Below are 10,210 nucleotides of genomic sequence, written 5' to 3'. Positions count from 1 at the left end.
AAACAACCCCATCAAAAAGTGAGCAAAGGATATGAACAGACATTTCTCAAAAGAAGACATTCATACAGCCAACAGACACATGAAAAAATGCTCATCATCACTTGCCATCAGAGAAACGCAGATCAAAACCACAATGAGATACCATCTCACACCAGTTAGAATGGCAATCATTCAAAAGTCAGGAAACAACTGGTGCTGGAGAGGATGTGGAGAAATAGGAACACTTTTACACTGTTGGTGGGATTGTAAACTAGTTCCACCATTATGGAAAACAGTATGACGATTCCTCAAGAATCTAGAACTAGAAGTACCGTATGACCCAGCTGTCCCATTACTGGGTATATACCCAAAGGATTACAAATCATGCTGCTATAAAGACACATGCACACGTATGTTTATTGCGGCACTATTCACAATAGCAAGGACTTGGAATCAACCCAAATGTCCATCAGTGACAGACTGGATTAAGAAAATGTGGCACATATACACCATGGAATACTATGCAGCCATAAAAAAGGATGAATTGGAGTCCTTTGTAGGGACATGGATGCAGCTCGAAACCATCATTCTCAGCAAACTATCACAAGAACAGAAAACCAAACACCGCATGTTCTCACTCATAGGTGGGAACTGAACAATAAGATCACTTGGACTCGGGAAGGGGAACATCACACACTGGGGCCTATCATGGGGAGGGATTGCATTGGGAGTTATACCTGATGTAAATGATGAGTTGATGGGTGCTGACGAGTTGATGGGTGCAGCACACCAACATGGCACAAGTATACATATGTAACAAACCTGCACGTTATGCACATGTACCCTAGAACTTAAAGTATTAAAAAAAAAAAAAAGTAACCGTCAGAGTGCCCAAGGAGACATGACTTAAATGATGTTAAGAGACCAACTGCCTCCAAATATCTCTCACCTTTCCATGATGCTACCTACCATTGGGGCTTTGCATTCTTTGCTAGAGACCTAAGCTATGACAAGCACAATCCTGGTGCTAACAATACAAAGTGAAATAAGACCTAACTCCTGACCTTATGGAACTTCTGGCTTATTTTGGAGCTCGATAGGACTAGTTGGCTGTAGGGTTAAATGATAATACGTATAGGATGTCCCCCAGCGTTTTGACTTAGGAACTGAGTGGAAACTCTGAAATACTGATGTTAGTTGCTTTCATACATGTTAGGAGGGAGTGTCCCAGCATCTTTCAAAAGCCAGCACCTCTAGGCTCTGGGTCCATCCTCCCCCACCCTCTTGTTTTTCACTCTTGCATCAATTTGCTCCTTTACACTGGGTCATTCTCATCAGCATGCAGATATGTCTGTTTTCTGCTATTTTTAAGCCCTCTCTTTGACTTCTGACCCTGCTGCTGCTGTTTCATAAAAAAGTTATCTCTGTCACTTTTTCCTTGCCTTTCATTCTCTCTCTACCTTACATCAGTCAGGCCAGTGAAATGGCTCTTGAAAAGGTCACTAAAGGTCCCCTTGTTGACAAATCCAGGGATTATATTTCTGGCTTCATCTTACTTGATATCTCTAACATTTTTGACATAACTGGCTATTCCCTCTTTATTCAAATGTATCTTGTTTTTTTATGACTCCACTTCACTGGCCACTTTTTCTTAATTTCCTTTCCTGGCCCTTCTTTTTCTTCTGAGCGTGTAAATATTAGAGAGCCCCACTGTAACTGCCCAAGGGGTTCACCTTGCCCACTGCCTAGACAGAGCCAATTTATCAAGACAGGAACTGCAATGGAGAAAGGGTAATTCATGCAGAGCCAGCTGTGCAAGGGACTGTAGTTTTTTTTATTACTCAAATTAGTCTCCTGAAAACTCAGAGATCAGAGGTTTTAGGATAATTTGGTGGGTAGGGGGCCAGTGAATCAGGAGTGATGATTGGTTGGCTCAGGGATGAAATCATAGAGAGTCGAAGCTGTTCTCTTATGCTGAGTCAGTTCCTGGGTGGAGGCCATATAACTGTTTGGCAGGTCCAGTTGGGGTCACCTGGTTATTAGAAATGTGAAAACCTGAAAAGACACCTCAAAAGGGCAATCTTAGGTTGAAAATAGTGATGTTACCTTTAAGAGTAATTGGGGAAGTTGTGAATCTTATGACCTCCGGAATAATGGCTGGTAATATTTAGAATTCCAGCTCTTCTCAATCTGACTTGGTGGCTGGTGGCCTTTCATTTGTTCTACAAGAACAGTTTAGCTTTGGGGAAGGGCTGTTATTTAAACTATAAGTTAAATTCCTCCCCAAGGCTAGTTTGACCTATGACCAGGAATGGATAAGGACAGTTTAGAGGTTAGAGGCAAGATGGAGTCAGTTAGGACTGATGTCTTTCACTGTCATAATTAACTCAGTTATAATTTTTCAAAGGCAGTTTTACTGCCCCAGGCCCTCTACTTCTCTCTGCCCTCTTAATCTGAGTGAGCCTGTCTGCTTCCATGGCTTCAAATACTGCTGATGACCCCTAAATTTAGTTACCCTCTGATCTCCAGATTTATAATTAAATTACTTATTTGACATCTCTATTTAACACTTGGCATGACAAAAACAAAAATATTGATTTCTGAGGATAGTTAATTATCCACAAAACTGTGCATAGTTATCCTCCTGTGGATAAAAAGCAAAACTCTTCCCTTCTGCATAAGAATCTGACTTTCAAACTTTTTAGTTCTCCTAATAACCTGAAGATGGTAAGAATGTCAACTCTGTTACTAGGCAATGTCACTTAGAGTGAAAATGACCCCTGATAGGTAATCTAAACTTGGAGTAGGAGGAAGTATAAATGAACCATAAATGCTTCCTGTGAGAGCACGCTTTGGAGCTTCCCTGTGTGTGGCAGTTCTTGTAATTGTCATAGCTCCTGTAGGCAATGAAGCTATTAAGCTAGGGAAGCTCCTGCACCTGGCTGACACAGATGCAGAAAATCATAATGTGGTTCTGGCATAGAGAGCTTTTTTTTTTTAGCTTTTCTCTGTTGAAAATCTCCATCATTCTTACCTTTATCACCGAGAATCCAGAATCCTTCTGGATCTATATACTACTATTTTCTTCACTGTTTTTGCTTTCCCTATTGTTGAACATTTAGGTTGTTTTCCGTTTCTGCTATTATAGATAATGCTGCAATGAAGATCCTCATACATACAGATTTACCCTTCTTTTGAATTATCTCCTCATTCTAAATTACAATGAATAAAATTACTGGGTGTGAACAATTTTATGATTTTCAATATATACTGCCATGTTCCTGTTTTATGTGCAATGCCAGAAAGTATGTACACATTAATTTTACTGCAAAATCTCTGGCACTAGTGTTATTATTACACATTCCTTGCCAAGTTAATAGATATAAAAACATACATTATTGTTTAACGTAAATTTTGTTGCACCCTCAACCCGTGTTCGCTATCTACATTTTTTCTGTTTATGTCTTTGCCTATTTAGCTATGAGAACATTTATGATATTTATAATATATTAGAATATGTTTTATATATTATACATAATAATCCATTTCTCTAACATTTAAGACAAATACTTCTGTGGTTTTCATTTTCATTATGGTTAGTTTGTTCTTTTACACAAGTTATTATTGATCTTTTCCTCCATGAATTCTTTCAAAGATTCAAAGTTCCGGCACTATCATCTAAATAAATGTATAAAAACTCTTGGTTCTATTCTGTGAAATTTATTCATATTAAATTATTTAACAAATTCTTAATTTTAAATGTACATTTTGGATGTAACTTGATTTTTCCCCAAACTGGTAATCCAGTGGTAGCTTCAGAGTCTGTATGTGGGGGACTTATGGAGCAACCTTGCTAAAAGGGTGGGCAGATTCCTGGTCTTGCAACTGCACTTGTACAGCAAGCATGTTGTTTAAATTTAGACCTCATGCTATTTGGTAGCTTGGTGATAATAGTAAGAATGATGGAGATTTTGAACAGAGAAAAGCTAAGAAGCTCTCCAAGCCAGAACCACATTATGATTTTCATGAGTCCTAGGAACTTTAATGAGTGCCTTTCTTCATAAAAATATTAAAAATTATATTTTACAACTGCTTTGTTATTATACTCCAGGATGGATAATCATATATTCATTATTACCATTGTGTTCTTTTTTTCTTATTTTAAAAGATCTTAGAATGAAAACATTTTTATGGTCACTAAACTGCCTTTTGTGCCTAGTGGATAAGTTAACCCTGCCTCAAATCACTCCTTAGCACTAATTAACTCTCTCTATCTAAATTATTGAGCCTGCTTCTTGCCTTTTTATTCTGTTCCTCAGATACACATTTGTCTTATATAAGAACCACAGTATTTAACCGTTATTATTTTTAATATGTTCTAGTAGTTTTTAGAGCTGACCTATATCCCCAGATTTCTTCTTTTTAAGTTTCTTGACCACCTATTTTTCCAAGTGAATTTTAGAATTGCTCTGTTTATTTTAATAGAGTCCTCTTGAATTTGCATTGTATTTGTAAGTTATCTCATAGAGAGATGACATCTTTATAAAGTTACAACAGTTTGCTATTCTGTTCTGTAAACAAAATACCATTACCACGCTACAGAGGAAGTTCAGTAGGAATTGAGACAAAGGCCTGAAATAGGGTAAAGAAGAACCTGCACTTGGTTAGGGTGAATGACCAACTAGGGTTGCTCAATGAGGCTGGGACAAAAGCTCCCATGAACCAAGATAACCCCAGAAGTAGGTCTCAAGTCAGCTCTACAGGACAAGTGCTTAGTTTATTCTTCAGTTGAGGGGAAAGGAGATGCTCATGGGGAGAGACTAAAGACCATCCTTTTGGTCAAACCCACCTGCTCCCAGTCTGGCATTCTAAAGAGGCTATAGTTTGGTAATATCAATATTAGGGTTATAGGTAAGTTTAAACAAGACATGCTGTGTTTCCATGCACATAACCTTGAGGCCAATGAGTAGTGGTAGGAGTAGAGGAGATGAGAAGGTGGAGGCTGACCAATATGGCAGCATATTGGACCATCACTTATAACCATCTTGCTCCTCTCCCTTTTTTCTTTCATGAAAAACATTTTATTTATAGTTATAACTTTATATTTTTTAAATATGAAAGACAGCCATTTAAGGACAGACTGGCAAAATTCAGAGGCCTTCCTCCCTAAGTCCAAGTCTTTAGTGTTGAAAGTGAAAAATCGTGATACTTCAAGTGAATGACTTATAAGTATTGTCTGCTATGAATAGACATAACTCTAATATGAAGGCCATTAGAGGAAATTGAGTAACTTTAATGTAGATAGAGTTTGGATTTGTATTATGTTTTATAAGTCACACGCTGAGGTTATACTTGGCAAGCGATTTCCTTTTACGAATCATGAATAGGACCTAGGCTGGGAAGATTTTTGTGCCTCCAAGAAAAAGATGAAAGTGTGATCTGAAACCTTAAACTTTCAAACTTTCAAAGGCAATGTTTTATTTCAATTTTAATGTTATGGGGCACATTGGTGCAACTTACTGGAAAATCTCTCTGTGGGTCTATGCTTGCCTGCTCATCATGCCCAGAAGTATACAGTTATCTTTATGTTCAAAGAAGCACCCCTCACTCCAAATAAATCAAATAACGACCTACATGTGTACCAGGATATTAGTTTCCAACACTGATTAGTGTTGTTCAGTATCTCTCTAAACAAAATATCATCCTACATTTGAGATATATGAGTAGATTTTTAAAAGGGGACAAACTAAACAAACAGAAGAAAATTCCCACAATGAAATAAGGAATTTAGCTTAAAGTTATCATGAACTGATCATGTTCTTAAACATCAAATAGAAGTAAAAGTAAATTAATTCTAGAAGATATAAGTTCAGGCTAATAAAAACTCCCAGTTATTAAGTACTAATGAATGTGAACTAAAATTTAAAAATACAAAAATATACATGAAACAAGCCATAATAAGCGTCATCAGAAATAAGAAGCTAAAGAATCAGACCCACAAATAATGCAGATATAGGACTTACTGGTTTCAAAATAAGTTGTCTAATATTTTTGAGTAAATTAAAAGTGACATTACAAGTTGAATTAATCAGGGCTGCCATAACAAAATACTACAGACGGTGTGGCTTAAACAATGGAAATCTAGTTTCTTACAATTCTAGAGGCTGGGAAGTTCAAGGCCAAGATGGCAGCTGTTTTCATTCTTGGTAAGGGCTATCTTCCTGACTTGCAGGTGGCTGCCTTCTCACTGTGTCCTCAGATGGAGGAGAGAAAGAGCTCTTGTGTCTTTTCTTCTTGTTATGAGGGCATTAGGCCTCTTAGATTAGGGCCCTGCTCTATGACTTCGTTTAACTTTTATCATCTCCTCACAGACCTTATATCCAAATACGATTACATTGAGGGCTTAGAGCTTCAACATGTGAATTTTGGGGGACATAAACATTTAATTTATAACACAAGTATAACTGAAAATAAAGTGTCTATAAAAATTCTTAGATTGATTTGAAAAACAAACCAAATAAAATTTTTAGAAGCCAAATAAAAACTAAAAATTTAAAAATCAACAAGTAGGTTAAATAGAATATTAAAGCTAAGGATAGAATTAGTAATTTGGAAGACAGATTTAAAGAAATTCCTTTGATCCAGTTGTGAAACAAGAAAATAGAGACCAGGTGCAGTGGTTTACGCCTGTAATCCCAGTATTCTGAGAAGCCAAGGCAGGCGGATCATCTGAGGTCAGGAGTTCAAGACCAGCCTGGCCAACATGGTGCAACCCCATCTCTGCTAAAAATACAAAAAATTAGCATAGCATGATGGCATGTATCTGTAATCTCAGCTACTCAGGAGGCCGAGTCATGAAAATCGCTTGAACCCAGGAGGCAGAATTGCAGTGAGCTGAGATCACGCTACTGCACTCCAGCCTGGGTGACAGAGTGAGACTCTGTCTCAAAAAACAAAACAAAACAAAACAAAACAAAACAAAACAAAAAAGAGACAGAGTAGAAAATATGATATTAAAGTTTAAAACCTTGGTGGATGGTATGAAGTCTAATGTCAACAAATCAAGTACCAGAAGGAGAGGATAGAGAGAATGGAAGAGAGGAAATATTGGAAAGGAAATGGATGTGAGTTTTCCAGAAATGACAGAAGTTTACGATTTTTTAAATTCAACAAGCTCTACAAATCTCAAAGATAATTAATACAAAGAAATTCATAGTTAGACACAAGTATATGAAATGACAGCGATGTCTAAATGACAAAGAAAAGACCTTAAAAGTAACTAGGACAAAAAGACGGATCATCTGCAAATAAATACCAATTAAACTGACAACTGATTTCTCAACAGCAACAGTGAAAGCCAGAAGATTGTAGAATAACATCTTTAAAGTACTGAAAGAAAATAAAATATCAAACCACCTATATGTGTGTGTGTTCAGAGAAAAGGGGCAAAATAAAAATATTTCAAAGAAACAAAAAGAAATTAAGAGTATTTTCTATAAACAGAACCTCTATAAAGAATGTTCTAAATCAGAGTTTTTCTGTCTTTTCCTTTTTACTGACAGTGTTGAAATGATCCTATATGCTTGCATATTCAATATGACACTGTTCTAGAAGTGGTAATTATTAGATCAACAGATATGCCTCTGCATTTTAAATTTTGGCGGATACTACTAAGCTTTTCTTAAAAACAACAGCACTAGAGCTCATAATCTTTTAACTTCTTTTCAGACTCAGGCTACACCAAGTGCTGGACTCAGTCAGGACCATATGTGTATGTATTCCACATCCCCACTCAGATGTGAGGAAACTCTTTTGCGACTGTTTGTCCTGATGCTTTTGTCTTTTGCATTGACTTTAGGTAATGGAGACCCGTAAGTCCCCTACTCCCACCCTTCTGTCCACTGCTCCTCAGTGGGAATCTTCATTACAGCAGCCCCTATCACCACTCACGTTCATGGCCATGAGCAAAACTTCCATAACTTGTGATGATAATAGAGGTAATTAGTCACAAACCAAGTCACATAGGGATTCTAAGTTATTCTGTTCCTCAGATATACATTTCTGTCTTATGTAAGAACCCTCTTCAGTCAGCTTTTTCTGATTCTTCTTCTGAGAAGCTCTGAGATCAGCCCAATATCTTACTTACATTGGTCAGGTCAAGAAGGGAGACGGTGTGGCCCTGTGTTCACAGTCAATCAATCAATAAACATATCTTAAGCTTCTGTTGTATAACACACTAGAAAGAGACACACAAATGCAAAATTAAAAGAAAATGTAGTAACTCTTAACATGAATTAAAAAAAAAATACTGCATCTGATTCTGCATGACCTTGGACAATCATGCTCCTTATCCGGACCTCTAATTTCCCAAGACCTCCAATGGCCCTCTTCCAGTAGTATGCTGGTAAATGTTCAATGGTTGACTTTCTGAAAAAACCCATGTCTATAAATTTTACTGATATAAAAGATGTGTAGCATACAATTTACAACAATAAAATGTGCTGTGATATTTATTGTAAATTAGGTAGCCAATTGATCCTCACAGAATGCTTTTATTGATTTTTGCTGAACTCTTGTATATAGACAACCTGCACTTGTAACTAATGACAGAGTATAGCTCTGGCCTAAGCGTTGGTCAGTATTTTTTGTTTTCATATGTAAGACAAAAATGAAATAATAAATACATATGTTGGAACTTTACTCATTCATCAGTGACATGACTAGCTTCTTTGTGAAACTGGATAATAGTGATAAAATACTGAAAGGCTGTTTCCTCAATTTTCTGTTAGTCACAATGTACCAGCTATAGACGTGGTACACTTTTAAGCTTAATTGCCATTTAAAAAATTTTCTCTATTATTTCTGGAGTCTAGGCAATCAAGAAAACAGCAAATCAAGCTCTGATTGGTAGTATTTGTAATTTCTGGGATGTAAGTATTCCTACCATGATCAAGTTCAAGCTACCAAATATACATCACTGAATGAAGGTTGGGAAGAGATGTGACTAGCACACCATTATGTAATGTTTCTACCATACATACACAATAGGTGTAAATAACCTTAACAGCACACATAAAAGTGACGTGTAGTACAATAAATAGGAAGTGACAAGTTTGGCACATTTATTACCTTCTTTTTACATTTAATTCAATTGTAAGTTTGTATAATTTAATTTTATTAATGGCTCAATGGTGCTTAGCAAAATGGCTGAACATTTCTAAAAATTTAACAATCAGCTCTCAAAAGCCAGTGTGAGCCAGCTTCATAACACCACTGCCTACTGCTCTTAAGATAATGTTCTATAATCCAGTAACCTCCATAAGCTTCTGGAAGAACATTTCATAACCAGATAGCATGGCAGCTGGCACCAAAATTTTTCTCTTTGGCTATCCCTACCCAGAAGATAATTATTTATAAATGACAGGATCTGGAGGGGTGGGACTAGGTTTAGTTTTTTACTTAGCCCAAAAATTCATGGGATAAAGCACAGTCTTGAAGGAAAACAAAAAGAAAATAAAAGCATCATCTTTGAACATAGTGAAAGGAATGCGATTCTCCATTCACTCCACTACTCTCTGCTGCCCTCATGCATTTATTTATACACAAACACTAACTTTTGTTTATAGCTCTCAAAGCTCACCTTCGGCCCATGGTAATAATCAGCCCCTTGAGTCAATGCTTCAATTTTTTGCTGGCTAGAGAAGCAAAGTTACTCTCTAGTGGTCTTTCCTACCAGGCCTACCGCTCCTACCCGAAGTGATGAGTCAGTGAGAGAACCAGAACAAGAACTCAGATCTTATGCTGTTTGCCCCACGTTGTGTACATACACACATACATGCATGTACACAAACATGCACAGCCACACACATATATACACTCATTCACACTCACAGAAGCTTGTCTGTTGTCTGGCTTCCAGCAGCTTTGTTTCTCCTTCACAGTTGAGCTGTGGATCCAACTAAGGCCACTAAGTGAAGATGAAGTTCCTTCAGCTGTAACTGTGGCTCTGCAGGTACCTGGAAGGCTTGTGAGTGGGGAAATGCTGTTTCAGACTGAGGCCTCAGCTCTATGCCTCCCCACTTTGAGGTCGAGAAATATCCAAAGCTTAGACTTCCACTGCCCTTTGTCCTTCTAGTTTTCCAGGGGAGGGTCAATCAACTCTAGGGGATAGGGAGAAGAAGGATCTGTATGGGACCTGGGGAGACTTCCACCTCCCCTAGAAAGTGAGGGA

This window comes from Piliocolobus tephrosceles, chromosome 13 (assembly GCF_002776525.5).
Source record: "Piliocolobus tephrosceles isolate RC106 chromosome 13, ASM277652v3, whole genome shotgun sequence".
Classification (NCBI taxonomy): Eukaryota; Metazoa; Chordata; class Mammalia; order Primates; family Cercopithecidae; genus Piliocolobus; species Piliocolobus tephrosceles.
Note: the sequence above shows the minus strand (reverse complement) of the source record.